Below are 26,516 nucleotides of genomic sequence, written 5' to 3' on the forward strand. Positions count from 1 at the left end.
GTAAAGAAACAAATCAGAAAGTGAATTTTTCTGTTTTATACTTTAGTAGTGTTTCCTCTGTTTCATAGCAGTACCAAACTCAAATGAAGATTATAAACCACAGCAAATATTCTTTAGTACACACATTTTCAATTCATTATGAAATTCAATTTTAGATATTTAGCCCCTAATAGAGATTCAGCAGTGTTCTTTCCCCCATCAGTTTTTCTTTTTTGATTAATATTGCAAAAGAACATTCCAGCAGATTTGCAGCATGTAAAATAATAAAGCCTTAACAGATGATGATTGTACATTAACGGACAATAAATACATACTTGAGGTACACTATATAAGTAAGGCTGAAAGCCAAGGAACTTTATTCACCTGAAATGACTGTTAATGATCCATTAGGACGTAACTAGATATATATAACTTGTATATTAACAAGAACAAACATGATGACTGTAATCTTTGAGAAAAGAAAAACATATGTCGCACTGATAAAGGTAAAATTTTTAACTAAAAAAGAATAAAGAAGCAATCTGGAAATGTTTGTAAAGGTTTACTAAATGTGCTTACTATTTCTAATAGACATCAGATGGGCCTCATTTTACCAGCCTCTATTTTTTTCACCTTCTGTGAAGATATATTCCATGTGTTCCTGTCTGTATTTCCATTCCTCTGCAGGAAATGCCTGAAGATGCAGCTAAGCCTTCCTATCTGCCTTGTCCTCAGACTCATGAGGAAAATATCATCCAAATTCAATGCACTCATAATAGCCATCCATGCCAATTTAGAGTGGTTTGGGATTCTGGAGATGAACATATCACTATTGTGGGTTGGATGCTTGGCTGCCAGTACTTTATGTGAATAGACATAAATTTACATCCCCTGTGGTTATTCTGCTGAACCACAGAATTCGTTAGTGCTTATCATATCAATGATTATACCAATCATAGTTGATTTCCATTTGTTTAGACTTAAAAGATTTTAATCGAAAAATGTGGAACTCCAAACCTGATTTTTAACATTCTTTCTGAGTAAAAATGTGATCACCCATAAAGAAATAAGAAGAATGTAATGAAATCTTGCAGCACTGAAATATATTTGCAACGTTACAAGTCCCTAAAAGAGTTATTGTAAAAAATAAGAGTAAGGTGATATCTGAACAGAAATGTGAGCGATGTGTGCAAATACATACAAACCAAATGCCAGTTAGGGTCTTCCTTTATTTCCATTTTCTCAGTTTGCTCTATATGGGAAATGATCCGGTTATCAGTATACTGGTGAAAAAAAAAAAAAAAAGGAAGGAAAAAAGGAAATGAAAAAACCTTCAGAAATTAAAGAGTGAAGCTGGGAGAAGGGGGGAAGTCACAGAATCTGCTTGGGGTGGATCAAAGAATGCAGTTAGAAGTAGATTAATTCTTTTGAAAAAGTGAAGCGAACAATTGCCAACACTTGAACTGAACCTCTACCTTAAACTTATTTTTCATGTTTCTGCTTTGTTATTTTCATGGTTCATATGAAACTTTGAAGAAGAATGACCAGAACAGCACAGGAAAAACTGCTCTTGAACAGCTATTATTTATAGCTTGAGTACAAGCAAAATGAATGGAAAATCTTATGAGAAAGTTTGTTTTTCTTTGCAAGATATTCAGTCTAATTTGTAGACTCAGACAGCCTGGATAGTTTGGAAAACAGAATTTTTAGATTTCTCCTTGACCAAAACCTAGCTGCTTTTTACCTTGTTAGTTGACAGAAATTTATAGAACCATAGAATCATATAATGGTTTGGGTTGGAAGGGCCCTCAATGATCAGCTAATTCCAACCCCCTGGCCATAGGCAGGGACACCTTTCATTACATCATTATGCTCAAAGCCCCATCCAGCCTGGCCTTGAACACTTGCAAGGATGGGGCATCCACAGCTTCTCTGGGCAACCTGTTCCAGTGCCTCACCACCCTCAGAGTAAAGAATTTCCTCCTTATATCTGAACTAAACCTCTTAAAACTAAACTAAAACTCTTAGTTTAAAACCATTCCTCCTTGTCCTATCACTACACTCACTGACAAGGAGTCCCTCCCCAGCTTTTCTGTAGACCCTCTTTAGGTACTGGAATGCCGTTACAAGGTCCCTTCAGAGCCTTCTCTTCTCCAGGCTGAAGAACCCCAACTCTCTCAGCCTGTTTTCATAGAGGAGGTGCTCCTCTGATCATTTTTGTGGCCCTCCTCTAGACCCACTGTATCAGGTCCATATCCTTATGTTGGGGGCCCCAGAGCTGAACACAGCACTCCAGGTGGGGTCTCACAAGAGCACAGTAGAGGCTGACACTCACCTCCCTTGACCTGCTGGCCACACTGCTTTTGATGCAGCCCAGAATATGGTTGGCTTTCTGGGTTGCAAGTGTACGTTGTTGGCTCATGTTGAGCTTCTCATCAATCAACACGCTGAAGTCCTTCTCAGGGCTGCTCTCAATGCATTTTCTACACAGCTTGTATTTGTGCTTGGGATTGCCCTGACCCAGGTGCAGGACCTTGCACTTGGTCTTGAACTTCATGAAGTTCGCACATGCTCACCTCTCAAGCCTGTCCATGACCCTCTGGATGAGATCCCTTCCCTCTAGTGTGTTGACTACACTACACAGCTTGGTGGCAGAGGTAAACTTGCTGAGGGTGTGTTGTGGTTTAGCCCGGCTGGCAGCCAAACACCACACAGCCGTTCGCTCACCCTCCCCCCTCCCTCTCCGGGATGGGGGAGAGAAACGGGAAAGTGAAGTCTGTGAGTTGAGATAAAGACAGTTTATTAAGACAGGGAAAAGAATAACAATAATAATAATAATAATAATAATAATAATAATAATAATAATAGTATTAATAGTAATAATGTGTACGAAATAAGTGATGCACAATGCAATTGCTCACCACCCGTTGACCAATGCCCAGCCTATCCCCGAGCAGCCGGCCCCCCACCCCGGCTAGCCACCCTTATATATTGTTCAGCATGACGTCAGATGGTATGGAATACCCCTTTGGCCAGTTTGGGTCAGCTGTCCTGGGTCTGTCCCCTCCCAGCTCCTGCTGCATCCCTAGCCTGCTCGCTGGCAGGACAGAGCGAGAAGCTGAAAAGTCCTTGGCTTGGTGTAAGCACTGCTCTACAACAATTAAAACATCAGCATGTTATCAGCGCTCTTCTCATTCTAATCCAAAACATAGCACCCTACCAGCTACTAGGAGGAAAATTAACTCTGTCCTACCTGAAACAGGACAGATATCCACCCCTTATTCCATACCATTTATGTCATGCTCAGGTTACACTCTTTCCAATACCTTCTAATTAATCACCATTTTCATCTATGATATATAGCAACCATGGTAGTGATGACATACAGTATTATATGATAATTAACATACTACAATTCAACTCGTGGGCTATTCTCACCCAGTATTAGGTCCCCTTGAGGTACACACCGGACCTCTCCATTCTTTTGCATTACCCACCAAGTGCATCGAGGTCCCTGGGCAAAAGCAATCCCACGAATGGGCTTGCCTTTTCCTGAGGCAGGAGTAGCCCAGACTGTCTTACCCAGTATGTTTCTTACGTGCACTACAGGAACTTTATCCCCTTCTACAGTGCGTAACAGGTTTGATTGGGCAGGTCCAGCTCGGTTGGCAGATCCTCTAGTATTGACTAACCAGGTGGCCTTTGCCAAATGTGTTTCCCAATTTTTGAATGTCCCAGCACCCATTGCTTTCAGTGTAGTCTTTAACAGTCCGTTGTATCGTTCAACTTTCCCGGAGGCTGGTGCATGATAAGGGATGTGATACACCCACTCAATACCATGTTCTTTGGCCCAAGTGTCTATAAGGTTGTTTTGGAAATGAGTCCCATTGTCTGACTCAATTCTTTCTGGGGTGCCATGTCGCCATAGGACTTGCCTTTCAAGGCCCAGGATAGTGTTCCGGGCGGTGGCATGGGGCACAGGATATGTTTCCAGCCATCCGGTGGTTGCTTCCACCATTGTAAGTACGTGGCGCTTGCCGTTGCGGGTTTGGGGGAGTGTGATGTAATCAATCTGCCAGGCCTCTCCATATTTGTATTTCAGCCATCGTCCTCCATACCAGAGAGGCTTTGACCGTTTGGCTTGTTTAATTGCAGCACGTTTCACAATCATGAATAACCTGTGCTATAGTGTCCATGGTCAGGTCCACCCCTCGGTCACGAGCCCATCTGTATGTTGCATCTCTGCCTTGATGGCCTGAGGTGTCATGGGCCCATCGGGCTATAAATAATTCACCTTTATGTTGCCAGTCCAGGTCCACCTGAGCCACTTCAATCTTAGCAGCCTGATCCACCTGCTGGTTGTTTTGATGTTCTTCAGTAGCCCGATTCTTGGGCACATGAGCATCTACATGGCGTACCTTTACAACCAGGTTCTCTACCCGGGCAGCAATATCTTGCCACAATGCAGCAGCCCAGATGGGTTTGCCCCGGCGTTCCCAGTTGTTCTGCTTCCATTGCTGTAGCCACCCCCAAAGGGCTTTTTGCTACCATCCATGAATCAGTATAGAGATAGAGAACTGGCCACTTTTCTCATTCAGCAATATCTAAGGCCAGCTGAACGGCTTTCACTTCTGCAAACTGACTTGATTCGCCTTCTCCCTCAGCAGCTTCTGCAACTCGTCATGTAGGACTCCATACAGCAGCTTTCCATCTCTGATGCTTTCCCACCATACGACAGGACCCATCAGTGAGCAGGGCATATTTCTTCTCATTCTCTGGTAGCTTGTTGTACAGTGGGGCTTCTTCAGCACGGACCACCTCCTCCTCTGATGATATCCCAAAGTACTTGCCTTCTGGCCAGTCCATAATCACTTCCAGGGTTCCTGCGTGACTGGGGTTTCCTATTCGAGCCCGCTGAGTAATCAGTGCAACCCACTTGCTCCATGTAGCATCAGTTGCATGATGTGTAGAGGGGACCCTTCCTTTGAACATCCAACCCAGTACCGGCAGTCGGGGTGCCAGGAGGAGCTGCGCTTCAGTACCAACCACTTCCGAAGCAGATCGAACTCCCTCATATGCTGCCAATATCTCCTTTTCGGTTGGAGTATAGCGGGCCTCAGATCCTCTGTATCCCCGACTCCAAAACCCCAGGGGTCGACCTCGAGTTTCCCCACGTTCTTTCTGCCAGAGGCTCCAGGTGGGACCATTCTCCCCGGCTGCGGTGTAGAGCACATTCTTTACATCTGGTCCTGTTCCGACTGGCCCAAATGCATGAACTATTTCCTGTTTAATTTGTTCAAAGGCTTGTCGTTGCTCAGGGCCCCATTCAAAAGCATTCTTCTTACGAGTTATTTGGTAGAGCGGGTTTACAATCAGACTGTAATTTGGAATATGCATTCTCCAAAACCCCACGACACCTAGGAAAGTTTGTGTTTCCTTTTTGCTAGTTGGTGGAGACATAGCTGTTATTTTGTTGATCACATCCATTGGGATTTGACGACGTCCATCTTGCCATTTTATTCCTAAAAACTGGATCTCTCGTGCAGGTCCTTTAACTTTATTTTGTTTTATGGCAAAACCGGCCTTCAGAAGGATTTGGACTATTTTCTTCCCTTTCTCGAAAACTTCCTCTGCCGTGTCACCCCACACAATGATGTCATCGATGTACTGCAGGTGTTCAGGAGCCTCCCCCTGCTCCAGCGCAGACTGGATCAGTCCATGGCAAATGGTAGGGCTATGTTTCCACCCCTGGGGCAGCCGATTCCAAGTATATTGGACTCCCCTCCAAGTGAAAGCAAACTGTGGCCTGCACTCTGCTGCTAGAGGGATGGAGAAAAATGCATTAGCAATATCAATTGTGGCATACCACTTGGCTGCCTTTGATTCCAGTTCGTCCTGGAGTTCTAGCCTGTCCGGCACTGCAGCACTCAGTGGTGGCGTGACTTCGTTCAGGCCACGATAGTCCACTGTTAGTCTCCACTCACCATTAGACTTTCGCACTGGCCATATGGGACTATTAAAAGGTGAATGGGTCTTGCTGATCACTCCTTGGCTCTCCAGTTGACGAATTAGCTCATGGATGGGAATCAGGGAGTCTCGGTTGGTGCGATATTGCCGCCGGTGCACAGTTGTGGTAGCGATTGGCACTTGCTGTTCTTCAACCCTCAGCAACCCCACAACAGAAGGGTCCTCTGAGAGACCGGGCAAGGTAGACAACTGTTTAATGTCCTCTGCCTCTAAGGCAGCTATGCCAAAAGCCCAGCGGAACCCTTTTGGGTCCTTGAAATATCCTCTTCTAAGATAGTCTATGCCAAGGATGCACGGAGCATCCGGGCCAGTCACAATACGGTGCTTTTGCCACTCATTTCCAGTTAGACTCACTTCAGCTTCCAATACAGTTAACTGCTGGGATCCCCCTGTCACGCCATAAATACAGATGGGCTCTGGCCCTTTACAGCTTGATGGCATTAGAGTACATTGTGCACCGGTGTCTACTAGAGCCTTATACTTCTGTGCGTCAGACGTGCCAGGCCATCGAATCCACACAGTCCAATAAACTCGGTTGTCCCTTTCCTCCCCCTGGCTGGAGGCAGGGCCCCTCTAGTCCTGGTCAGAATCTTCGTTTCTGTGTTTAAAAGACTGCCTGCTAGAAGTTGGAGCAGCAAACTTTTCAGAGAACCCCTTTCTCCCGATTGTTTTCTTTTGCAACTCACGTACCTGTGCCTCTAGGGTCTCAGTAGATTTTCCATCCCATTTTCTCATGTCCTCTCCATGGTCACATAGGTAAAACCACAGGGTGGCGCGGGGTGTGTACCCACCATATTGTCTTCTTTGCCCGGATGCACGTTTACCCCTAATAGCCGAGACGCTGGTTTGTACAGGTGGGGAAGAAAATACACTCTCTTTAAGTTGGTGGACCTCTTCAAAAAGTTTCTCCAAAGTATTCTCTTTTAGTTGGTGGCCACTGGTTCGTTCAGGTCGGGGGGAACATAAATTCTCTTTAAGTTGGTGGACCTCTTCAAAAAGTTTCTCCAAAGTATTCTCTTTTAGTTGGTGGCCACTGGTTTGTTCAGGTGGGGGGGAAGATAAATTCTCTTTAAGTTGGTGGAACTCTTCAGAGAGTTTCTCCACAGCCGAGACGCAGGCCTGTAGGGAAGAGGAGAGATTTCCTTCGTACTCCCGGAGTTGTTTAGCCATGTCACGCACTGTGGGATCTTCACCGTTTTTCCAGGTTATTATTGACAATGTGCTGGCCCATGTTGATGGTGCATTCCGTACAAACTTCCGCCATATGGGTCGAGTACACTGGACTTCATCTGGATCTGTGGATGTTTGTTCGTCGTCTAGGTCCTTATAAATTACCTCCCGTACGGCTAATTCCCTCAGGTACTGAATTCCCTTCTCCATGGTGGTCCACTTGACTGGTAGACATACAAGTTCTTCCTTGTAGGGATACCTTCCCTTCACAGCTAACAGGAGACGCCTCCAGAGGCTGTGAGATCGTGCTCCATCTCCAATTGCTTTGTCAATGCTTGCATCTCTAGCAAGGGATCCCAACCGCTTGGCTTCCCTGCCCTCTAATTCCACACCATTGGCTCCAGTGTCCCAGCACCGGAGCAGCCAGGTGACAAGCTGTTCACCTATACAGCGACCAAAATCTTTTCGCACATCTCGTAGCTCACGCTGGTACAGGGTTCGGGTAGTTACTGTTGGTTTTCTGACATCCTCATCCTCATCTTCATCCTCCTGCACACTTGATGGCCCAGCCTCGTCTTCTCCACACCCCGACTTAGCAGAAGACTTTCTGCGTTCTAAACGACCTGAGTCTCTATACCATTTGTTCACCTTTTCTACAGGGGCAACTTGTACCGCTACAGCTCGCCTCTCCGACCCAGCCACAGAGTCTGCCACAGGGGTTGGAATACCCTCTGCAGGGGCAACTTGCACTGCTACAGTTCGTTTCTCTGACCCAGCCACAGGGTCTGCCACAGGGGTTGGAGTACCCTCTGCAGGGGCAACTTGCACTGCTACAGTTCGTTTCTCTGACCCAGCCACAGGAGTGGGAACGGCTGCGGGAGCTGGAACGGCTGCAGGAGCTGGAACGGCTGCGGGAGCTGGAGCTGGGACGGCTGCGGGAGCTGGAGCTGGAACGGCTGCAGGAGCTGGAACGGCTATGGGAGCTGGAACGGCTGCGGGAGCTGGAGCTGGAACGGCTGCGGGAGCTGGAGCTGGAACGGCTGCGGGAGCTGGAACGGCTGCGGAAGCTGGAACCGGGACGGCTGCGGGAGCTGGAGCTGGAACGGCTGCGGGAGCTGGAACTGGAACAGCTGCGGGAGCTGGAGCTGGAACGGCTGCGGGAGCTGGAGCTGGAACGGCTGCAGGAGCCGGGACTGGAACGGCCGCAGGGTCTGTCACTAGGTTGATAGTAGCATCAATTGCAGCTCGATAGGCACAAGCCAGACCCCAGCACGCCACAGTGATTTGTGTCACTTTGGAACTGCCAGAGTCATGACACCTTTTTTTCAAGCATTCTACCAGTTTTTTAGGATTTTGCAGTTGTTCAGGGGTGAATGTCCAAAACACTGGAGGTGCCCACTGCCCTAGAAACCTGCCCATATCCTCCCACACTCCCTGCCACTCGCAAATATCCCGCCTCAAGACAGATCTCCGGATGAGATTCCTAAGTAGTTGTTTAACCTTAAACAAAACCTGAAGCACATTCAGGAGACATAACAACAAGAACATGCTGGTCTGAGTATCCCAAGGATATTCAACATCTTGGAGAGCTACCGTAACTAGCTCGGGGGATAAGAGGGTGGTGAAGGAGGAAGGGAGAGTGAACAGGTAGGAGAAAATATCTTCCCCTGTCCCCTCCAGAGATTGACTCCCTGATGAAAAAAGGCAATAGGTGTAATTGCTAATAGTTTCTGAGATATGGTTTCCGAAGTATAGAGTCGACGACAGTGCTGAGTACAAATACCAGGTTAGAGTCATGACCAGATATCTCATCATTTCATAAGCCATCGTTACACCACACAGTACCATAACAATCTTAAACCAGGGCCCGCCCGGAGAGGATAAACAGCACGACAGGGAAAACATACAGAAAGTAACTTGCTATAAAACTCAATTTGGGAAACAGGTACAGCAGACTTGAGATTAAGGCAATCAACATTGTGACTAGCAACTATTAAGCAGGTCAAATACTTATACCAATTTTAGTTTAACACACTCTGGTCAAATCTGTCGATATCTCAACCCTTCGAGCCCCATGTTGGGCGCCAAATGGACTGTTGTGGTTTAGCCTGGCTGGCAGCCAAACACCACACAGCCGTTCGCTCACCCTCCCCCCTCCCTCTCCGGGATGGGGGAGAGAAACGGGAAAGTGAAGTCTGTGAGTTGAGATAAAGACAGTTTATTAAGACAGGGAAAAGAATAACAACAATAATAATAATAATAATAATAATAATAATAATAATAATAATAGTATTAATAGTAATAATGCGTACGAAATAAGTGATGCACAATGCAATTGCTCACCACCCGTTGACTGATGCCCAGCCTATCCCTGAGCAGCCGGCCCCCCACCCCGGCTAACCACCCTTATATATTGTTCAGCATGACGTCAGATGGTATGGAATACCCCTTTGGCCAGTTTGGGTCAGCTGTCCTGGGTCTGTCCCCTCCCAGCTCCTGCTGCATCCCTAGCCTGCTCACTAGCAGGACAGAGCGAGAAGCTGAAAAGTCCTTGGCTTGGTGTAAGCACTGCTCTACAACAATTAAAACATCAGCATGTTATCAGCGCTCTTCTCATTCTAATCCAAAACATAGCACCCTGCCAGCTACTAGGAGGAAAATTAACTCTGTCCTACCTGAAACCAGGACAGGGTGCATTTGATCCCACTGTCTAAATTGACAGAAATTTGTCAGTAATGAAAAAAAAAATGAAACTCTTTGAAGTCTTATATGATATACAGCTTTATTGTACGTTTTCTCTTTATTTACTATGACTACCTAATGTAAGGGACTAGAGAAAATGAAGCCAGACTCTTCTGGGGGGTACAATATAAGAGTCAACAGACGCAGGTTGGAACACAGGAAATTCTGACCTGATATAAGAAAAAAAAATCATCATAGGGAATTATTAGAGCAGGTTTTTCAGAGAGGTTGTAGAGTCCACCCTTGAAAACACTGAAAATGTTATGGGGCATGGCCCTTAGCATCCTGATGCATGCCAACCCTACTTTGAGAAGGTGGTTGCACTAGACACTTCCAGAAGTCCATTCACCCAAGATTATGTGGTTTTAATAATATTACCTAAGTTGCTTTCATTGAGAATGACATGCTTCTAATCTTAAATACATACATGCATATGGCATCTGTAGACAAGAAAATATTAACCCATGAAATATAATGGCTTGTTAGATCTAGTTTAGGAAAATAATAAATGAAATTAACATGTCCATGTGGACTAAGCAAGACAATTAATCCATTAAAAGAAAGTGGATTTTCTGACATGGATGCTGAAGCAGAAAATTAAGATCTGATTCGATCAGTGTTTAACAGCTAAATTGATTTAGGAAAGACAATCTGAAAATTTATATGCTATGAATTATAATGTGAAAAATATAAAATAATTCTGCAATTAGGCTCCCCGCCCAAAAAGTTTCTTGAAATCATAGTATATGTTATAGTAGAAAAGGGAATGAATCTGTCAAAGTATCTAGGCTGGTAACTAGCTAATGATTCTAGAATGGAATACACGAAGGCCTTTAAATACTTTAAATGCAGCTAAGGAAAAGACTAGGCTTAGGATTAGGTTATTCAATTCATAATTTGAATTATGTGCTTATTTTCAAATGAATCAAGTGTGGTTTAGTGTGGTGGTTGTACCCTGCTGGGAAGCTAAACTCCACCACAACTGCTGCCTCACTCCTGCTCACTCAAAGGAAGAGGAGGGAGAAAATATGATGGAAATGTCTCAAAGGTTGAGATAAGGACAGGGAGATCGCTCACCAATTAACATCATTGGCAAAACAGACTGTGCGGGGAGATTAGTGTAATTTATTGCCTATTACTAACAGACTAGAGCAGTGAGAAACTAAAAGCAAAGTAAAAATGCCTCCCCCCACATCCACCCCTTTTGACCTCCCCTCCAAGTGGTGCAGGGAAATGGGGAATGGGGGCTGTGGTCAGCCCATGGCACTTGGTCTCCGCCACTCCTTCATGGTTACTCTCTGCCCCTGCTCCATGTGGGGTCCCTCCCATGGGATGCTGTCCTTCCCAAACTGATCCTGTGTGGGCTTCCCGCAGGCAGCAGCTCTTCAAGAACTGTTCCCACATGGCTCCGTACCACGGGGTCCATCCATACCCCAGGAGCAAACTGCTCCAGCACGGGTCCCCGAAGGGCGGCAGCTCCCCCCAGACCCCCTGCTCCTGCGTGGGCTCCTCTCCAAGGGCTGCAGCTCCGGCCCGGGGCCTGCTCCTGCAGGGGCTCTCCATGGGCCGCAGCCTTCTCCAGGCCACATCCACCTGCTCCACTGGGGGCTCCTCCATGGGCTGCAGCGTGGAGATCTGCTCTGCAATGGGACCCATGGGCTGCCGAGGGACAGCTTTCTCCATCAGGGGCCTCTCCACAGGCTGCACGTGCCTGGAGCACCTCCTGCCCTCCTGCTGCACTGACCTTGGGGGCTGCAGGGCTGGCTCTCACCCCTCTCTCCCAGCTGCTGTTGCCCAGCACTTCTTTCCCTTCCTTAACTCTGCTCTCCCAGAGGCCCACCCAGTGTTGCTCCCTGGCTCGGCTCTGGCCAGCGGCAGATCCCTTTTGGAGCAGCTGGAGCTGGCTCTGCTCTGACATGGGGCAGCTACTGGGCTCTGCTCACAGAGGCCACCCCTGCAGTCCCCTGCTACCAAAACCCTGTGTCATAAGCCCATTATATTTATGCAGGGAAATTATGGACTCAGATAGCATTACACTGGAATTTTGCTTAAATACATTATACCTTCCTGTGTCCCACCAGATCTGCAATTTCCAGTCATGCATCATGTCCCATGTGCTGACTATTTAAATGTTTTTGTAAGGTCCCTTGAAACACTGAAGGAGGCATGCTGCTGCTGTGGAAAGGACAAGTATAAGCAGGCAGAAACACATAGCCAAAGGTGAGATCTTTGTACATTAAGAGTTGTTGCAGTTCTGAACTGTCTGCAGTGTCAATTTTGGTGTTGTGGCTAAACGCACATTCAGGCCAGACACAGAAAATCCTTTCTCTGACCCCTGCTCATTGTGAAGGTGTGAAGTTCTTCACTCTGGATATAACAGATTTTGCTGTCAGTTCTATTTCTGCACAAGTAGCCATTTTGTAGTTGACAGAAAAGGCACAAAAACCATTCTTGGTTTGTCCTGGAAGGCTTCCTGCCCATTTACATGTTTAATTTAGGAGGAGTAATGTAGTTGTTTCTTGTGACTGGTAAATAATAATGCTTTTTCACCTTTATATTAGTTTTCTAAAACTGCTTTGTCTGGGCCTGACTCGAGCTCATCTTCCAACAGTTGTGTAGGTATAGTTGTTTGTTCTGTCGATAGTCTTTCTATTTCATACTGAACAGTAATGATTTGAAAGACAACTGTACTACAATCAACTTCAAGTCTGGGAATCAGAACAACTTAATGTATTTTTTTTTTCATATATTATTAAGAATTTGTTTACATAATTCATGGAAAAAATACACCTGGGAGACACCACATAAGACAGTAATTCATTTTGTACAAGGGAAGTCTTAGCATAAACCTTCTGTGCCTGCTTTGACCATATTCTAAAAGTTAAAATAGGATCAGCCAAGACAGAAAAATAAGACTTCCAACTGCATTTCAGCCAGCTAAAACTCTGTGTGTAATGTATTTGACCGACTCCTGAAATAGGTGAACAATATGTGTCTGATGAGATACAGCAGACAATGTTGTCCCTGCCTGTTCCACTCACATCTGATAATCAACTATTTTTTTTCCCATTCGACACTATCATTTGGGAAATCCTTTTCTATATATCACAAGTTTTTAAGCTAGTAAACTCCTGTTAAGGATCTAGTATGTGTACCTTTCCAATATTAAGATAACAAGAAGAATGTTGCTGTAATCTTGGCCTAAGTTATGGCTCTTAAGCCGTCTGTGCACTGAAAAGTAGGTGAAATGCTTTGACAGAGAAAAATATGTGTTGTCAACTTTGTTTTACCCATGGCTGAGAAGGGAAATTGAAACTATACTTCAGCAGGGTTCAGACAGTGATGGCTGAAACGATCTTCTGCTAAAACAAATTAGAAGAGTACTGTTCTCCTTTGTAACTTACTTTTTTTTTTTTTTTCCAGTGAAATGCACAACTAAATGAACGACTTGTGTGTTTGAAAGACATTTTTAAAATAACGTAAATAGTGACCATGAAAGAAGCACTATTAGCATCATAAAATATCAAAAAACACAAGCAGTACAGAGCAAATAGTTTCTGTAGTCTAGTGTTGGTATCAGGTCATTTAAATGCTCATAAGATATAGTTTCTTTATGTCATAATTAATTCCAATGTTCTGTAAAAACATGGCATTGACAAAAAGAGCTCCATAGCTGATGGAATCCTGAAGTGGAAGAAGGTGCTCACTTCACCGTTTATTGGATCCCTATCAAGAATAGACAGCGGGTATGATTGTGTGGTCAGTTTTCACAAAACTTTCAATTTCTATGCTTGTCTGCCTTCTGACTTATTACCATCAAGAGCTCACTCCACCTGTCAAGTCCTGGTGCACAGCTTTTCCTATTACCTGCAGATTCTCTTTAGCTTAGAGGCAGCTTAAAAGACTGTAAGAAAATTATCGGAAAAGAGAAATGTTGACAGTCTTGCCTTGGAGTATCTTTCAGAAACTTCTGCTGTTGATTTCCTCAAGTGACACTTTGCTGCAAACATGGCACAGAACAATTCTTAGAGCTAAAATTGTAGGCTTGAAAACATTTGTTTTGGAAGCTACAAAGTTTTTGTTATATCCCAAGTCCAACTTCTTCAATCTCTTCCTAACCGACAACCATTTTAGTATTCCTCTGCTGGACCTTTTTGCTGTACCTCAAGACCTCTGTGGGCCAGGGTTGAGGGGTCCCAAACTGGATGCATTATTTTGGGTGCAGCCTCACCCACGCTGAGTACAGGGAGTTAACTTCTCTCTATCTGCTACCTGCTGTCACATGTAAGACAACAGCCAGTGTTTCACCTTGCAGAGAAAACAAATACAGTAATTAGCCACACTTGTGACATTAAGTACTGGATTCTGGGTTCAAACCCAGCAGAAAAATATTTTAAAACAATGTTAAATACTGAAGAGATGCAAATTCATGAACATTTTGTTGTCTAAGAACAGGTTTCTTTTATAAATAATTTGTGTCTGTTATCAGATCTACCTGGCAGAGGCTATTTGTAATTCTTCTATTATTTCACATGGAGTAATTTATAGGATCATGTATATTTTCTTTATTTTTTTTCAATTGTCAGTAGCCAAAAAATGTAAAAAGAAATGAGAAATGCCTCTGAATATTTAGTGTGTTTGAATCTAATATACAAATATTAATTTTTCCCTGTAACTGAAATAGTATACACAAGGGGGTATGCAAAGTAGTTTTTTAGCCTTTTCAGCCTGTGACTGCATTTTAGTTAATCTCTATATATCTTATTAGCCTTGCTCACCATTGATTTGCTTTTGCTGAATTTCTTTAGAAAAGAAAAGCACTAGCTTTTCTCTCTGAGTGCAAGTAAATAATGAATTTTCCTTCAAAGTGCACAGTGGTTGCTACATTTTAGAACACTATACAAAGTCACTGCTCATTTTTTCCCCACTCAACCTCAGTACTCTCAGCGCTGAGAATACTCTCATTAAAGGAGTCTCAGGCTTTTTAGCAGACAGTGATCTTTCTTCTTCTGATGCCAGTGCTTCATTTATGACACTGTTCAGGCTCAATTTATATTTTCAATTCCTTTCAAATGTATTTTTTTTTGAATTGTATTCTTGTCTATAATAATGATGTAGTTCACATGATCGTTATACCTTTAGGAAAAACAACAAACCTTGTTTTTATTTTGTTTTGATCAGCATTCTTTTCTTCATCCTAGTTCTAAAAGTAATTCTTAGCTTTCTTTTTACTGGAGAGACGAAAATCTGTGTTTCCTTGTTTTCCCAGAATTCTGTGAGGTCAACAAAAATAAAATGATTAAGTAGTTCATAGTATCAGCAAATTTTCCTGTAACAACAATATCCCATAGGTTATGACTTGAAGAGAAAAATAAGATCTTTTGGGCAAACATCTAACTTTACATAGTTTACCATCATCTCCCTTTTCTGTAGCTCCAAAGAAACAGGGTCGTCCACCCCCAGCCCCCCGATTTGGCATCCCTAAGTTTAGGTTGTACTACAGTAAAATTGTAAAATGTAAGAAAACTAACAGTCAGGAAGGTCCTGTCATTCAAGAATTGGAGAAGCCATGCTGTAGCTCACATGGTTCTCCACCTGTTTATGGCCGCACTCTGGTTAATACAATCAACAGCAGCCAAAATAACTTTTGGTGCAAAAAATACACCCTGAGAGTCTATTTGTAAGCTCTTTGCTGATCACCTGATCTGTCTTCCGTGCAGTCGAAGTACTTACCTACCACCTGTACCTTCTGTATTTCCTCAGTGATTTAGGAATATTTTGCTTCCTCTAGTTAGATAAAATTAGTGTCCTGAACAATGCCTTGCCTTGCTTGTATACCCAAAATCCTATGAAGACTGCAAATGTCTGTTTAATGTTTTTAATGTCTTTTTTTTTTTTTTCAGAAAAGTCTGATAACTTTTGATTTGAAGATCTCACTAAGATAAGAAAAAGCAAAAAGAAACAATAAAATACCACATGATTATCTCATTTTATAATCTGATTAACTAATTTGGTGCTGTTGCCTAAACCTGAAAGCATGTGTTTTCAAACCTGAAAGCATGAAGTATCACTGACAGACTGGTGTTATTTTAAGTGCAGAATCATAAGAATCACTGCAAATTTGTGTTCTAGCTTTTCTGAAAAAATTATATCTCTGTTGTCATATGTACATAACAGCATTGAAATATTGATGCTTGTAAAGACTTCAAAGAATGCCATGCACTCTCCATATCTAAGATTAGAACCATACTGGGCAATGATGTCAGTTTTTAATGATGAAATGGGCGGTGAAAATTGTTTTAGCATATTGTCCTCATAGATTTGACCTTTGGAAGCTGTGCAATAATAGTCTGTTAATACAGAATTGCCCTCCATTCAGAAATAGTGTGGCTGGATATGTAATTCTTCATGATTGCTTTTCAGTAGGTGTCTTAATGACATAAGGGCATACCCTTGAATGCAAGTGACTTAGGCATTGAAAATTAAATCAAAACTGTTATTTCAAACTCATGTTGTTTACTACATAAACTTCCTTTTGAGGAATACTTTCTACATAGTGCCATATTCAATAACATTAAGAGTTTCTAGACCTTGACTCATTCAGCTGTAACCTGCCCATCACTAATATTGAATAGCTCTAGCCATGCTTTATAAAGACAGACTGGTAGAGAGTGGTATCAAAAAAAATAGTTTGGATCAAATCTAGTCTGGTCACCTAGACATTTCTTTTTAATGTGGAGATTGTGAGTAATTGAAAGGTTGAGGGAAATGGTGATCACTCTCAGATCCATTAATATAGGTTATTTTATCCATAGGTTATTTTTTCCATATATAGGTTATTTTATCAATTATATATATATATATATATATATAATTTATTTATTTATTTATTTATATGTTATTTATCCAGAAATATAGTTTTCTTTTATGGCACTAAGACAGGTGCCATTAAAGAAACACAGAGGAGAATGTGAATTGTTGCAATATTAAGAATCTTTAGTTTTCTGAGGAAAATCACAGGGAAAACAAGATATTAAGGGATTTCATTAGTATGACATATTTCTACCAATTTTTTTTGTGCTGTGGTATTAGCAAGTGTTACTAGTATTACAAATATTACTAGCAGGTAAATTTGCACAAGGAGGGCAGTGAAGGTATGTTATGGAATCTAATATTGTCAAACACATCTGTTGATTGAAATTATGTATGAATATTTTCAATCTAAAATATTACAGTGATTGATTGACCTTAGATGATGGAATTCTTCAATATTTTATTGAAGTTTTTCAAGTCTTTTAGAACTTTCAGTGTTTCATTATTGGGTAATAGTTATATATAATCATTACCTCCTACAATCTGAATTTTAAAACATTCATTATTGATTAGGTATTCCACTAAGGAGCAATTTCTGTAAGCTATAGGAACATTGGACCTAATATGCAGTGTTATGAACTTTAATATCAGTAAAATTATGTAACTGGAATAACAAAAATAATAGAACACTGTATAAATATATTGTAATTTTTTTTTGTTGTTATTATTTATCAGCTGTAATGCTTAGTACTGTGTTGACTGAGAGCAAAAGAAATATTAAAGATAGGAATACAGAAAATTGTATAGCCTAGGTGTAGGTCTTCCAAAATTAGTCTAACTGTAAGACAAAATAAATATTTCTATAGAGGAAACGTTATGTGCTCTGGCTACTATGCTAATAATAAAAGAGATACACCTTCTGCATTGAAATTGAAAATGTGAAGAAAGACTCTAAGCACAACCTAGCTAATTCATACAAACCACATGTGCTTCATCTTAGATTGTTTAAGATGCCTGAGTTTGGGTCAGGGAATCATAGAATGGTTTGGGTTGGAAAGGCCCTTAATGATCAGCTAATTCCAACCCCCGGCCATAGGCAGGGACACCTTTCACTACACAATTATGCTCAAAGCCCCATCCAGCCTGGCCTTGAACACTTGCAGGGATGGGGCATCCACAGCTTCTCTGGGCAACCTGTTCCAGTGCCTCACCACCCTCAGAGTAAAGAATTTCTTCCTAATATATAACCTATATCTACCCTTTTTCAGTTTAAAGCCATTCCTCCTTGTCCTGTCTCCGTGACAAAGAGTCCCTCCCCAGCTTTTCTGTAGACCCTCTTTAGGTACTGGAATGCCATTACAAGGTCTCCTCAGAGCCTTCTCTTCTCCAGGCTGAAGAACCCCAACTCTCTCAGCCTGTTTTCATAGAGGAGGTGCTCCTCTGATCATTTTTGTGGCCCTCCTCTAGACCCACTGTATCAGGTCCATATCCTTATATTGGGGGCCCCAGAGCTGAACACAGCACTCCAGGTGGGGTCTCACAAGAGCACAGTAGAGGCTGACACTCACCTCCCTTGACCTGCTGGCCACACTGCTTTTGATGCAGCCCAGAATATGGTTGGCTTTCTGGGTTGCAAGTGCACATTGTTGGCTCATGTTGAGCTTCTCATCAATCAGCACCCTGAAGTCGTCCTTCTCAGGGCTGCTCTCAAGAGATGAGAAAGAAATGGCACCACATTCCTTGTGCTCCAGTCCTTATTTTGTCTGGTAGAGTAAATGACAAAATTCACCAAATGTGAAAATAGTTTTAATAATACAATCAATCTGATACTGAAAAATACATGAAATCTGCAGCTGACACCTGGAAACAATTAGATTGGACTGTCAACAAGAAAGAAAAAATAATTATAGTAATATTTGCCATGAACACTGTGCTTTTATGAACAAGGGGAGATCTAACACTCTGCAAAACCAGGCTATACAAATGTAGTACTGCAGTTAGCACTAGGTGTATGTGCAGAATATAGCAAATACATTTTGAAAGGTGAGAGAAGTTTTAAGGCACGTTGGTGTAAATATCTGTTGCTTTACCAAGATCAGTGCCATTTCTGGATGTTTTTCTAATTCAAAGAGGTACTGCTAAGAAGCTATTCCAGCAACATGAGGGCCCAGCTTTAATATGAAATTTCACCCTATCAGGCCTTTCAGGTAAATTTTTTTTTCTTTTCTTCTAGAAATAGTGCTACATGGATTAGTTGACTTAGCCTTATGATTGTATATTCCTCACTTTACTCTTGGCTGCTTAATGCTTGCTTTGTAGACAAAACAGTAGGAAATTAAAAATTTATATGAAAGACAAAGCCACGTTATTTTTAGTTATTATTATTATTTTTTTAATGGCTCTGCATGCAGAACAGGATTCCTAGGAATAAAACCATTTTGCTGATGCATAAGAGAATCTTCAGCAGTAACAAACATCTCGGATCCATGGTTCACACTTCACTATTTGAGGAACAGAGTGAAAAGAAAAAATGCTACTTCTTTTATGGTACCCTGATTTCTGGAAAACTGTCCCTATATGATTTTGATGATCCATTATTTCTCTGTTTATATCATCAAGCTTGACCAACTGCCTACTTTTATTCATTATGAGTCAGTAGTCTTACAAAATTTCAAGAAGTATGAAGTCTGTCTGTGTAACAGGTATAAGGTGAAACTTGAGAATGAAACTGACAAGCAGCTTGATAATAAACTAATTAGCAGGGTCAGTGTAGTCCATCAGGTGTTAATATAAGTTTACCTGAGACACTGGTGGTATTCCCAGGGAAAGGCAAGCAGACCGAGAGATGCAGAAACACAACATTTAAATTATATATATGCAGGAGTTACATAAACTGTACTGCTATAATAGCTAGACACCCACAATGCAGGTAAAGTAATTAACCAGTGTGTGACAGATGTGCAATAGAAATTGATAACCACGGGGGAAATGCATGATAGAGTTTACAAAGGACAGATCAAATGTACATCTAAAATGCTGAGGCAGTGGAAAGGATTAAAGCAGAGCTTATGGCGAGGCCAGGGATGCAAAAATTGGGTGGTCAGCACTATTATCCACCAGGTGGAGAGAGCTGGGGCAGGATGCCACATCTCCTGGGCACCGCACATCCCTTATCCTTTGGAGGAAGAAACTGCAGCCAGCGGACCACCAGATGTCAGTAATATATATCTGTGCTGTGGTTCTCTCTGGCTCAATTAGTTGGGGTTAATCTTTAGGGTTATGTTTCTTGATATGAGAGTTAACACTGGGCACGTAAGGTTTTGCAAGGCCATTAGTCGCGGAATGATAACATGGGGGAATTTTTTTCTGTCTGTTGTTAAGATTTACCTCCTTTATACATAAGGGTTTAATCACGCAATTGGGGCGCACTCTGTAAGATTCAGCCTTACTTCCAAATCAGCATTCTAGCCTGGCCTGTTGTGCATACTGGAGAGCAATATAAGAGAGATCTGCTCTGTGCTAATGGCATTAATCAGAATAATTTCCATGAGATTTTGATGTATTATCATGTTCACCACCTATTATTGCTTGTTGCTAGATTTCTTTTAATACAAAAATAAACATTCTTTTAATTCATCTTTGTCGCTTTGATATTAATATTAAATGCTGGCAGAGAATCATTTTCCAATGAAGAAATATATGCTTATTATATGGTGTTAGACAGGTTAATAAGTTTTTGCATTTTACAACGAGAAAGTTTATTGCTGTGGTGACATTAATACACGTAGAGAAATGTTCTCCAAACCAGTAGTTACCAAGAGATAAAGGCTGATTTGGTAATTGCTAAACTAGGGCAGGATCAAGTGGTATTACTGTGCTAAAACCATTGACTGCAGAAACGATGGTCAGGACCATAATATTCTGTTACTATAGGAGTGCATTGCATAGCCCAGATTTAAAATAAGGATCAGTTAATGATGTGCTGTACAAAGACTCCATCAATATATTGGATGTATAAAAGCAGCAGATTATTGCAAGCCCTTTAGCTAAGGGTCTGCCAACCTCACTCTTATGGACCTTGCTTTGGATGTTGATTGATGAAATACCTTTTTGCTGAAGCAGAGCTTAATGTAGTCAGAAGGCATAGTCAAAGACGATGTTGTGGCCTCAAGCCTCCTGTGCTGCCCAGCTCATGGTCAGCAGTTGTGGAGCACACTGATGGACAATTCCAGACTCCTTTTGCCCTAAGATGATGGACATCAATTATGTTAATCAAGATTCAGTCCTTTTATATCGAAGTGTGCTCCTTGTAGTTGGCCAGGCAGGATGTGCAGAGAGCACAGAACAAGGCACTTTACCACAGCTAAGCTCTTTCCTTCATATTTTTTGCTGTATTTCACCACCAAATCAACATGCACTAAATGGTCTTGTAACAGGAGGTACATACTTTTACTTCATTTCAGCTGGTGGCTGTGTTTTGAAGCATCTGAAGACCCTTTCAAGTTTATGACAGAAACATTACCAAAATGCTGCTCTAAACATTTAGTTTGATGAATCTCTTAAACCTCAAAATGTCTAAGGTGAGGTGATTTTCACAAGTTTTTCACTACAAGCAAAGTTTCCACTGAGATTTGTATAATTCTCTTAAAAAGCAGTTTCTGGAATGCTATGATGAGAGAGAAATTACAAAAACCAAACAACCTATGATAAAAACTAACCAACCAACCAACCAACCAACCAAACAACAACAAAAAAACAACATATAGTTTATTTCAAAGAAAATGTGCACAAATGCATATAAATGTATAGTCTAATTTGTGGTGACCATAAGTAGTCATTGCACCTGACTACTTTAAACTCTGTCTTCCTTAGTGCTGTAGGGAGCCCTGTGGGGGGAATCTGGTCTTGAACTCTTCCTTATGGAGAGAGGAGAGGAAAGTTGAAGCTGGTGTTAGAAGAAAGTGCTGTTGCCTGTGGTGCTATGAGAGAAGCAACAGCACCCTATTGCCTACCTGTTGCTGAACCCAGCCTTGGGCCAAAGCTCTGGCTTGGAGGTGGGGCTGGATTTCCTCCCCAGCCACACTGTCCTCCTCCTCCTCCTGCCTTTCGGAGAGTGCTATGGCTTTGGCAACATGGGAAAGGTACATCAGGAACGGTGTGAAGCTTGCACTGGAAACCAGGAACACTATTTGTGTGCTGTGTCAGGTAGTCCTGGCTGCTTGGTGGTGCATAGTCTCTTTGCTCTAGAAAGACTGCTCCTAGAGGGTCGATTTACACTGTGGGGTTTGTAATTGTATCTCTCTCTACGATTTCTGCTAGTGAAATAAAAACATGGCTCAAAGAGGTGCTAGCAGACCTGAAACGAACTAATTACAGCATTAAAAGGAATGTTTGTGGAATGTGGCCTTCAGCACTCACCTAACAGTTCTTCTAGCCCCCTACTGAGCATTAACCATTCAGTCCTGCTTTGGTCATCGTGCAGTTTTCATCCAAGAAAGCATTTTTTCTTTCCATTTGTATTTACTTTGCTGTAGTTTGTGAAAAGCTTATCCCTCACAGCAAAAGAAATGTCTCATCCATTTTAGGTAGATGAGAAGAGCAAGGTATGGACTTGGAGGCTCCTACCACTTACTCTATATCCAGACAATGTCTAGGGATCCTGAACCTGAGACTGAAAGCTCAGAAGTTCCTACAGAGCCCTGGCTTCATGCCCGAGTACTTTATGTTAATACGATTTCTGGAGTTCTATCTTATTCTTTTATGTCTCTGTGTTTGACAGTGCTTCACCTCCATTATCTTTAAAGATCAGCACTAAACTAGATATTTCCTCACTGTTCCCTCTGTGAAAACCAAAACAAATAAATCACTTAGCTTCTTTGCTGTCTCTTTAGTCTACTCACTGTGTTATTTTTAATCATTTTGACCTTGTAAACCCAGCAACTCTTAAAAGGATCTTGAAATATACTTAGGAGATTCCTCTATGTCAGCAATATCTTCAAATAATGTTATATTATTTTATAATACATTGCTGTTTTTATTTATTTATTTATTATTTTTGTGTGTATGTGTCACAGGTTTTAAGCTGTTTTCCTGTCACTTAAGTGACATGAGTATTTCACGTAAGGACTTAATAATACTCTGCAAGAACAAAATTCCAGATTTTTGTCTGTATATTAAGTGTTATCTCAGAACTTCAATGTAGTATGCTTTATTAGTTTTTTGAGTATTCATTGGGTAATAAACAAAAAAAAGTGAATTATCAATTTGAAGAACTTGTGTTTCCACTGAATCTATTACACATACATGTTTCAGTGCGATTACCATATGTTCATTATATCTGTTCGGTGTGAGATCTGTCAGAGCCTCATTGTCATTGTAGTTAATTTTATACAAAGGATGTGTTGTGTTCTTCTGCAGTTTCGCTAGTTCAAAATAAAAACTGTTCTTTTGCATTTCCCTTTTGCAAGCTATAAGTACACATAGATGGAGTTACTTATATATGGGGATAAAACTTAAATTCCAGACAGTTTACACATTTTCACATTTGAAAAATTTTAGTCTGAAAATTTTGTATCTGAAGGCCAAATTAATTTATAGACTAAGAATTTGCAATCAAGAAATTTTCATTTAAATGAAAATTTCCATTTCTATTTCTAAAGAGTGAACTCCAATATGGCTGAAGTATTTTAATTTCATGGAAAAAAAAATAAAAAAATGCTTAAACTTCTGTGAAGCTTTCAAGTAATTGCAGTTCAGATCTGGGTTTTTATTTTTCCTAGCACTCTCCAAAGGAGATGTATAAACATACAGTCACAAGTGTCACTCCTCTCATGTTTGGGAGGCTGGTAGTCTTTTGCTGTCTTGTTCATTGATGAACCAGGGTTCATCAATGGTAGCTTATACTAGTGGGACAGCAGTGACTGTACTTGGTGGGGTGCAGGTCTGCTGATCCCTCAGGAGGCTCAGGTAGACTGAATTGCCCAGCACCTTTACATGCCACTGTATATCCTCATGTCTATTTGAGTGGTTGTGGTTAAGTGTCTTACCAATGTGTAGGAAAACGAAAATAATGTACAACCCCATATGCAGCATTTCTTCTTTCATATCACTGCAGTTTCTTTAGTGCACTGAATTACTGCATACGGCAAATCTCTGTGGCTTTCACGCTTATTCCCTGGCAGAAGGCAATGCATGCTCTCACATACAATCTTACGAGTCTCAGTTTAGTTTTGTGTTATTATCAATATATTTTCATGCTAGTGGACTGCAGTTAGCAACACATGCAAGCTCTGGATCCATTTAAAAACAAAACAAAACAAAACATAACAAAACAAAAAAACAAGAAAAAAACCTTACTAAAGCATAAGAGTTTTCTGAAGCAGAAGTGGTAGTAAAGTTTGGGTAATAAAATAAAGCCCTGACTCATCTCTAATTGAGTGCAATTTATGAAAGGAATTAATGTTTAACAATGGGGAATAGGAAGGAAGCAGCAGCTATAAGTTTTTAAAATAACCTATTACTAACCATCTAGAGCAAATTGATCCACACCTTCAGCTCAGGCAAATCTTTAACAAACTGGACAATAGTTAAAGTAATTATCTGGAGAAATTATTGCTATTATAAAATATGGCCACAGCTTTATAACACCAAAAATACCTCTTTTTAAACCAATTTGCATTTAATTTCCTCAAGTAAGCCATTACTTCTTTAAAAGTGCTTTTTCACTCACATATCACAAAGTAACAGATAAATAACATCCATTACAATGTAGAATACAAGGCAAATATTAAAAAGGTTTCCTTTATTAGTATTTCTTATCAGCCAATAATTAATTCTTTTTATTAATTTGCTGGTCTTGTGAGAACGTTAAAAATTAATTGTTAATGAGAAGCAAATGGCAGCCCCACCACAACACAGCTGTTTTTTGTTAAAGTAATTAAGACTGTCTGCATTCATGATTACATGGCTGATACAAATTTTGAGCAATAATTCAGATATTGTTTCTAGTAGTGATGAGTTATAGCTGTGTTTACAAGCTTTAGAGCCATACTACAAAGACAATGTAGAGAAATAGTTGTTTTCTATGAATGCCTTCCAAAATGTAAGAGTGGTGTTGAAGAAGAGTCTTATGGTAGGCTCATCCAGATCTCCAAGAAAAACTGGCTTCCCCTCCCTTACAAAATTCTTCATCTTTTCCCTTCTTGAGTGGCCTTTGTTTCACAAAAGGCAAGATACTTTTGTTATTTTGGGAGGGAGGGGAGAAAGTTGTGACTATGATTTTCATTTCTTTGAGAACCTGGAAAAATTCTCTTAAACAAATCCTTTTAACAGTCTTTGAATGTTTCTGTGGAAAATACTCACTTTGGTTTTGACTAACCTTAGCCTCAGGTAGCACAAGGCACTGTGTTTGCATGCAAGGAAATTGCCAACAGTTACTGTGCATGTGGGCAAACAGAGAATTAAACTTGCTCATAGTTACTAACAGTCTATTTTGGATTGTACGGATGTTATTTTGACTATACAGAGGGAAGTCTAACTATGCTTAGGTTTTAGGCTAGAGACTGCAGGATACAGTTTTCAAGTGAAACTGAATTGGCAACAGTTGGATATATAAGGTCAACAGTCAGCACTGCATAATATGCTCAACTGTTATTTTTAAGTTTCTGTCTGAGTCTCCCCTGGAAACAGTCATCTGTAAGAATTTACCCGTCAATGTGGGATAGGACAGGTGCCGAGGTCACAGCAACCATGCTGTGAGTCAATATAAATTAAGGGGCTAAGCCAGAGACTGAAAGCAAGATGAAGCTTTGAGGGAGGACATTCAGCTCAACAAGGAGCCAAATACAGGGCAGGAGGTAGTGTAATAAGGAGTTTGAAGTAGGGGAATGTCTTCAGCAGCTACTGGGAAAGAAAAGATTCAAGGAAAAAAAGTGCTGGAAAATAGAGATGCGACAAAGTGAAGGGTATAACAATAGCCTTCACAGACACAAATGGAAGTGATTAGTAATAAAGTAATAGTTGTGATACACCCATTTTCCATGAAATAACCTTTGATGATATGTTTACTGTGGTTCAGAGCAATTTTAATCTATTGTCAGGAATAGAATTCTCGCTATTAACACTAGTGAAAAAATAAGATCTCCATCAAAGCTCCATATTTTTTGGAGGGATGCACCATGCATGTGATGTACCATGTCTGCTGAAACCCCGTAAAATATGAATAAAGTTAATGAGCTGTTTCTTCATCTGTTAGAAATCTTGAGAACTTTTCTGCTTTGCATGGAAGGTCATAATAGCATCAGAGGACTTTATTTTCCTTTCTCTTGAAAAGTAGAAGTGATAAAAACCTTCCATTATTTGAGTGTCAGACAAGTCTTTGTCTGCTTTGTCCTCAGTCTTTGTATCCTCTGTCCTTGCAAGAAAATCGCTGCCAAGTTTGCTGGGCATTGGATCTTCGAAAGGACAAGTGGTTTTAATTTATTTAAAGACATCCCTCAGAATTTCTTTGAAATTGGAAAGTTATCTGCTGAGCAAGTGTGCTGGGACCCTTTTCCCAAGTCTTTTCAAATGTGTGCTTGTTTTCTGAAGTGCTCTATTCATAATAGTATAATTCGCTTACAGCTTTACCTTCTGTCTATGTATTGAAACATTGACTTCTGAGCTGTTCTCCCCCTGCAACAATCTGTCTCTTGCAGTGAAATTCACTGACAGATTAAGCTCAGAAATCAGCATGAGAGAACTGGAGTGTTACTGGTGGAAAATGACCTGGAGGCTCTTTTGATCAC

Source organism: Cygnus atratus, chromosome Z, assembly GCF_013377495.2.
Source record: "Cygnus atratus isolate AKBS03 ecotype Queensland, Australia chromosome Z, CAtr_DNAZoo_HiC_assembly, whole genome shotgun sequence".
Lineage (NCBI taxonomy): Eukaryota > Metazoa > Chordata > Aves > Anseriformes > Anatidae > Cygnus > Cygnus atratus.